Raw genomic sequence first — 8,307 nt, forward strand, 5'->3', positions numbered from 1 at the left:
AACACTTAACATTACTCTTAGCAAATTTTTAAGTATAAAATACGCTATTGCTAACTATAGGTAATATGCTGTACAGTAGATCTCTAGGACTTGAGTAATTGAAAGTTTGTACCTTTTGACCAACAGCTCTCTGTTTCTCCCTCCCACACTTCCTGGTAACCACCATTCTACTCTCTCCTTCTATGAGTTTGATTCTTTTAGATTCTTCATATAAGCGGGGTCATGTAGTATTTATTCTTTTGTATCTGGCTTATTTCTCTTAGGATAATGTCCTCTACGTTCATCCACGTTGTCACAAATGACAGAATTTCTTTTTTTTTTAAGGTTGAATAATATTCCACTTTATGTAGATACATTTTCTTTACCCACTTATATGTGAATGGACATGTGGGCTGCTTCCATGTCTTGGCTATTGTAAATAATGCTGCAAAGAAATAAGAATGCAAACATCTCTTCAAGATCCTGATTTCACTTTCTCTGGATATATACCTAGAAGTAGGATTTGGATCATATAGTAGTTTTATTTTTAAGTTTTTGAGGAACCTTTATACTGTTTTCCAGAGTGGCTATACCAATTGATGCCCAGAATTATTCTAGGTTCTTTCAGATATATCAGTGACAAACACAACAGAAAAAGACTCCTGCTCTCAGAGCACTTTCATTCTAGAAGGGGAAAACAATCAATAAACAATTAATTTAAAAAATTCATAGTATTTTAAAGGTGATAAGTGCTGTGGAAAATGAAAAGAGAGTGGAGATGCAGCTCCCACTTTGAGTGGAGTGGTCACCAGCACAGGCCTCATCAAGGAGATGCCGTGGCCTTATCAGCTAATGCAAGAACTTTAGTTTTACTATAACTGAGGTGAAGGCTTTTATAAGCAGAGGACTGATTTTCTTTTTTTAAAAAATACCATGTACTATTATAACTGGGTGTCAAAAAGTATAGTTGACTTCATTTAAAAGGGAGGAGGGAGTGCTATTAAAAAACGTGTTGGTGGGAATGGCTATAAAAAAACTACCTTATATCAGGAACCCAAAATAACCACTAACACATGTGATTATGGCCAGTATTGCTTACTGGGCTTTACCGCTTATGACAGCCCTCCACACATGACCATTTTCACAGACTAGTAGTTCCTTATTCACATTCCGAATTCTGAACACTAAAAAGTTTAAAGCAAACCAATCTGGTAGCAAAATCTGACCCAAGTTCATGTGAGACAACTGACAGCTCCTGCTTCATCTCACTTGGCAAATATATACATGAAGAAACATTAACCCTCAAAACCTAGGTAAACTTTAAATATCCTCATTAATGAAAAGTCATAGGTACATCTATATGTATACATACAACCTTTTTTTAGCTGCCCTATTTTACTCAGAAGATAGTGGAGTTACATCATATGTCAATTTATCATATTAAAAGTAAACCAGCCATGCTCAAAAAAAAAACCAAAAAAACAAACTAAAATTCTATCTAGCATATAACCTAGAGGAAGATGGACAATGTTGATCTGTTGTTACAGATTGTGATTTTACACTTTAAAGGTATGTATTTTTCATACAAATGTCCTGTAAACACTGGCTAATTGCTGTATCTCATGTTCAACCAAAAACAAAACAAAAAAAACAATGTCATTTATTCCAACACTGAAGGAAACAGGCTGTTTGAGACCTACTGAAACATACTATATTAGAATCTGCATGGCATCTTTCTAGTGAACTTTTTAGGATAATTTTAACTAGATATGAATTAGACTAGAGCACTATCTTTAAAAAAATCCGAGATGTAACTTTATAACTATGCTGTCTACAAGACACAGGTGGCTACTGAGTACTTTAAAACTGACTAGTCTGAACTGCGATGGGCTGTAAAGTAAAAATACGCCCTGAATTTCAAAAACTTAGTATGAGAAAAAAGAATGTAAAATATCTCATAAATTTATACTAATTAAGCAATGGAATAATAGTTTTCAGATGTTGGGATAAATAAAATATTGTACTAACTTCACTAGTTTCTTTTTCCTTTTTTTAAACATTCCTACTAGAAAACTTAATATTTGAGCTCACATTATATTTCTATTCAACAGCTCTTCTCTATAATAAAGACTGAGAAAAAGATTAAAACAAAATTTCTCAAGTACTTATGTTCTAGAATGAATAGTTTCACTTTATATCACCAAACAGAGTAATACAAACACAGATAAAGGTAGCAAGAAACATTCATCAGAAACTCAAATGCATCTATGGTTTTAGATATTCAAAGAGGTATCCAAAAAATTCAACAATAAAGTAAAAGTCTTCATTATATGATATGTCTAATTTGTTTCAAAATCCATTTTCAGTATTTCCTTAGTCATAAGTATGTATAGGAGGGTTATATGTCCTATTTCCCTTCACTAGAGTTAGGGTAGATCTAAGTTTCATGAACCAAACACATATCATAATGGAATCAGAAAAGAGACAACTTAATTTTAACAGATGGGAAAATTTCATAACTGCTAAAAAACAACTTTAGAGTTTACGTAAAGTTGGAGAAAAGTCCATTTCACAATAAGAACCATCATTAGTAAAAGATACACTGATTGACATTTCCTAAATATCCTTAAAAGTGCTCCAAGTACCTATTTACTGAAGTTAGTTATACTCCACCACATAGCAGTTCCATTCCTGTGCATATACTTATCAGAAATGAATGCTTATTTCTACCAAAAGATAAAAAAAAGGTCATAGCAGCCTTATTTTAACCCCAAACTGCAAAGATATTCCATGTCCATTTACTGTAGGAGGGATAAGCGATGGTATAATCATACAATGGAATATATACGACTGGGCGAGGGAGAGAGGGCGATGATACACACATGGATGACTCAAAGACATAATGTTAAATCAAAAAAATCAGACACAAAAGAGTTCATACTACATGATTCCAATTGTATAAAGTTCAATAACAGGCATAACTAATCCAAGATAAAAGATGCCAAAGACTGGTTTTTCTGTTGGGTGAAGGCAGTATTGACCAGGAAAGACACCAACAAACCTCCTGGGGTAGGGTGTAGTGTAGTTACGCAGGGTACGCTTACATAAAAAATCTCTGAACTAGCAAGTAAGAGTGCCAATTTAACTACATGAAGTTAGACTTCTGTAAAGTGGTTTTTTTTTTTTTTTTTTAATATAAGTAACTTTTTTTAAAAAAGGGCCTGACATATCATGAGTTATTTTCAAAAGAATTACTTAGGGGCTTCCTTGGTGGCGCAGTGGTTGAGAATCTGCCTGCCAATGCAGGGGACACGGGTTCGAGCCCTGGTCTGGGAAGATCCCACATGCCACGGAGCAACTGGGCCAGTGAGCCACAATTACTGAGCCTGCGCATCTGGAGCCTGTGCTCCGCAACAAGAGAGGCCGCAACAGTGAGAGGCCCGCGCACCGCGATGAAGAGTGGCCCCCGCTTGCCACAACTAGAGAAAGCCCTCGCACAGAAACGAAGACCCAACACAGCCAAAAATAAAAAATAAATAAATAAATAAATAAAAGATTACTATTTAAAAAAAAAAAAAAAACTCAGTGTGTAGACACTACAAAAAAAAAAAAAAAGAATTACTTAAAATCAATTCTTATTCAGAATTTACACAAGAATTTCTCTACTCAACCCTACAACTAAACTTAATTTCTTTGCCATTTTTTATTAATAAAAACTAGTAACCAGTTCAATTCTATCCAACCTCTTAATTTTGACATTACCTGATAAATGTTCATAAATGGATAATTCCCAATGGCTTTAAAAAGTGTAATAATCTTCTCTGTAACTAACAGTTATAAACTATTTGAATGTTTATGTCTTTAAATATGTAATTATAATAGTTAATTCTTAGTTTAAAAAGATAACTTTAAACTCCTCAAAATTCAGGGTTTCTGATCATATCCTTTCTTTCATTGATAACGCATACATAAAAATTAAATTTAGTATTTGGGAGTTCACTAGAAGTCCTTTTACAGTCCTAATGTGTTTATTTAGATTTCTTATTTGCTTTTACCCTCCCCCTCTGACAGGAAGAGGGAGAAAATGCTGTTTTGCTAATAGTGAATAACCTTGAGCATACAGAGTTCAATACAATGTTCTATGGAATTATAAAAGACTATATTCATCCAATCCTAGAAACTCATAGTGCTTGACAAGTGATTATTTAAGAAAATTTGTAAAACTGATTTTTGTGTCATTTCATGTGAATATAAATCATGACTATCCAGTTAATAGAGTAATATGTACTCAAAGAAGTTGACCTATTCACTACAACAAATATATTATCTTATTAAAGGTATGTATGCATTCTTCCTTCATCTGTGTCTATTCCAAGCAAGACAGCTGCCAAGTTTTATAAAAGACAAACACAAGACTTGGGGGGAGGTATCAAGGTAGACACCAAGAAGGAAACCCTGGGGTATGGCTGAAGGGAACTGTGTCCACCACTGACCTCAGCCAAATCGGCTGGTGTATCCACACGGGCTCTTGGGGTTGTAAAGGACAGAAACACAAAGCAGGTAAGTTTCTCAACTGACAATCTTAATATCCTTCCTTCCTAGTAATACATCACATGTCCTGGGACTCAGGGTCTATGAGCAGATTAATTATTATGCTGCACCAACCTAGACACATGTGATAATGCAGAGGGAACTTAGCAGATGGATGTTCAGAGGCAGAGTCAGGTGACCTGGCTGAATATGTCCATGGGCCCTGATGAAAATACAGATGGCAGCTGGTCCCTACGCTAGAAGGTAGAATTGTTATAGGCAGGAAGAACTTTAAGACTGCCTGAATGTTTAATGTATATTTCACATGGTCTTAGATAAACAGAAACTTTTTATAACTCATTTTCAAATCAAAACATTCTTTAAAATAGTACTATGCTGAAAAGGTAAAATGTAAATATCTCAGATGTTTGAAAAAGGCAAAACTGGTTCCATCTAAACCAGATTCCTTCTACTCACACAAAATTCGTAATTTACCAACACTGAAATATATCCCTCTCCTCTGTTACAAATGTCAAACAACTAGTTTATCAATATCTGAAACTTAAGAAAACTAAACAATTAAATATGGCATAATATTCTTTCTTTCCTATAACTGAAAAGGCTTAACTACATTTTAAAACGTGGAGCAGTGAGACAAAATACAATACCTTCTGGATGTGTTTCTCCCAAATGTTAAAATAATGGATCCTGAGGATAGAGCTTAAATTGCTCACAATCCAAACACTCTGTGAAAATTAATAAAAATAAGTGTTACTTCAAGTTGCATCTTATCTCAAAGAATTTCAATAGCACGTTTTACAAAGAACTCTTAACTACTGACTGAAAAACAAAATCTGAAAAAATGACAAAAAAAGATGTATTGCAAGTAAAAAAAATTCCTAATTATACATGTTTTCCTTGGGCATAGCTGTTGATCACATCTGATAAAAAAATACGCATTACAAAATTATTTATACCAAAACACTACTTATCTGTCTTTACACTGCATTAAAGACTATATCACCAATTCTCAGGTGTGTGAGAAGTTAATGTCAATGACCAAGAGGAATTCTGATCAAGGATTCTGGGAGAAAAAGTACTAGAATTATTTGGTAGTCGACACAAGAACTGAAACGCCTCACTTGTTTTTCTACACCCTTAGAAACAAAAAAAATGTTAAACTTGGAATTAGAACCTTCCCAGATACAGAATGACATCAACATGTGGGGCAGTTTATACTTTTAAGAACAGAAGAGTGGGTGAAAAGGTTTTAGGCCAGCAAGACCCACAGTCCACACTTTAACACTGTGGTGGCCTTGGAAGCTGTACATTGACCAACAGGCCAACGGACAGTGAGACCAGCTGGTGATAAGACAGGTACGGTGCAAACTCCGAGGCCCCACCACAGCAGCATTCCACTCGCATCACCCGCTGCATTTATGTCTGGTTCACATTTTTAGAGTTCTCAATTCCTATCCCATAGCCTACGATTGGTTCTCAAGGATTATAGCTTAGCCTCCAAATAAATCCATAAACCTAAACCTTAAACTCCCCAAATAAAGTATTTTTCATTATCACTTCATTTTACCAGTGCCCTTCAGTCTCCTTAAAACCATATACAGAGTACAAATTTCTTCGAGTGATGCTTCCTTAACATACTAGGGAGGCAGGCTGTCCAAGCACTCTGCCTCCGGGTCACTTCCTCTGTATCCTGCTTACTGTTACTCTCCCTGTGACTGCGAGCCTTGCATTTATCTCTGAATCCTCCAGCACCTAGCATGGCGCAAGGCAGAGCTGATGCTGAGTGAAAGTCTGCTCTGTGAACCAACGAATCTGGGAGACTCTATCAACTGATATACCATGCTGAGGTAAAAATAATACCAGCAAAGGAAAGCAGGTAGTTATATGAGCCAGCTACAATGAAGAATACTCGCCTTTTTAAAAATTTCATACTTCATACATACACACACACACTCAATTCTCATTCTCTCTCCCTCTCCGTCTCCCTTCTTTCTCTCAGTTCTTCATTAGCAAGACTCTCCTGGTATCTATGTCAATACTCTCCCACCCCCTACAGACAATCAGCCGGCTGGTGGCAGGGCTCCTTTCTGCCCAGGTGAATTGGGATTCTAGCCCTGCTGTCTGAGGTCCTGCACCAATTGGCATGGTAACTGGACATTAACACAAACCCTCTAGGCACGCCATCAGCAGCTCCTAAGCTACCCTCCATCAGCAGCTGGCAATGTCACTTATATGTGTAAGTCAAAAATACCCAGAATCATAACTAAGGCAGAATATTCCTAGAATTTTATTAGTAGACAGCTGGCATCGCCTTAAAATAGAAAAAACAAACAAACAAACCCTGAAGAGACCTCCTAGTGATTAAAAAAAAAAAAAAAAGCCTTATCATTTCCTATTAGGACACTACTTTTTCAGCAACTAAATAAAAACATTACCAAATCATTTTATGTAATAAAATTTAACCTTACTTTGACCTTCCTCACAAAGCAAACAAACCTCTCTATCCAATAAAGTTCCATCTGAACTATGTAAGATGATAAGCAATACCTTAATTGCATTCATTTACATGACTCTGAAACTATTCTGGGCTGAAGTCACTGACTGCAAGGTCACAGAATACAAAAAAGTAAAATGTACGCAATTTACCGAGGAGGGGGAGGAACGATGCACTTAGGCAGTGGGGTAGTCCTTCTCCCTCCCTCCTCAGGAGACACCCAAAGCTTAATGCAATCAACAGGTGCAGCCATCTCTAACATCTCTATCTGAAATGTATCATACATATACACACTGATTTTATAAATATACATATAAAATATAGTAAGAATACGTATTTGATAAGTCCACCATATATTATGGTTTTCTTATTAAAATCAATCTCCCTGAATAGAGGCAAAGGGCAATTCTGTGCCTTAACAGCATTTAAAATCAAACTATGAAATAGGGCTATTACTTTTTCCATTGTTTCACAAAAATTTCTAACAACTAAAATTCAGGTTATAAAGCTGTAACAATTTTTAGGGCAAACACAGGATGTTAAGTATACTAAGCATTTCTGCTTTCATTTTTCATAACCTAAGCAAATACTCAACTAATTTGCTTAGAGGAGCAGACTTTTATGTCTCAAAGCCAATAATACCACATTAGTAAAAGTAAAGAAATACAACTGACGGACAGAAACTGACTACCATAAATGACGAGGGACCATGCGTATTCCTCAGAACCTTAGAATATATCATGACACACAAAAACAACTTAATCCTACAAAATATTTCCCTTTAGTAAAATTCTAACACAAACTAGATGTTATTGGCACTTGAATTTACTGGAGAAAAGAGAAGGAAACTAAAAGGTTAGGATCTAGACACCTTTAAAAATGTCTGTAATATTAGTACAAATGTACAGCCTCAAATATTTGTTTTCGGTTTAAGATAACATCACCAGGAGATTCATTTAAGAAGTTTCTGCCCATTAAATTAGATAAATCTCCCACATTTAATGTACTACCAAAGCATTTCTATACTGCTCAAGCCAAACTTATGCAATTTAAAAATGATTTAGTGAAAAAGAAGCAATGATATTATAAAATTTATGCTTCTTCACCTTCTCTCCCTACCTAGAAGGGCAAGACTCTTTTCATGTAAATCTGAATTAGATCCCAATCATTTCAATTGATGCTACTCCACAAAGAACACAAGGATGAAAATATATTTAAATACTATATTCTTAAACAAACTCCAACACCTTGATGCCACTTTGTCCTTTTTAAATGAGAAATAA

General features: G+C 35.3%; 1 protein-coding gene across 17 annotated transcripts in view; it reads right to left on the reverse strand.

The window, feature by feature from the left end:
- Nucleotides 1-8,307, reverse strand: part of NRIP1 (nuclear receptor interacting protein 1) — a 258,629-nt gene that overhangs the window by 234,045 nt on the left and 16,277 nt on the right. For 11 of the 17 annotated variants that reach the window (XR_009008158.1, XR_009008156.1, XR_009008157.1 and 8 more), the window contains exon 2: nt 5,178-5,255. The exons of the other annotated variants lie outside the window; for them this stretch is intronic. The gene's annotated coding sequence lies outside the window, so the exon portion shown is untranslated. The remainder of the gene's footprint in view (nt 1-5,177; nt 5,256-8,307) is intronic. 17 annotated transcript variants of the gene reach the window in all.

Source organism: Balaenoptera acutorostrata, chromosome 4 (assembly GCF_949987535.1).
Source record: "Balaenoptera acutorostrata chromosome 4, mBalAcu1.1, whole genome shotgun sequence".
Taxonomy (NCBI): Eukaryota; Metazoa; Chordata; class Mammalia; order Artiodactyla; family Balaenopteridae; genus Balaenoptera; species Balaenoptera acutorostrata.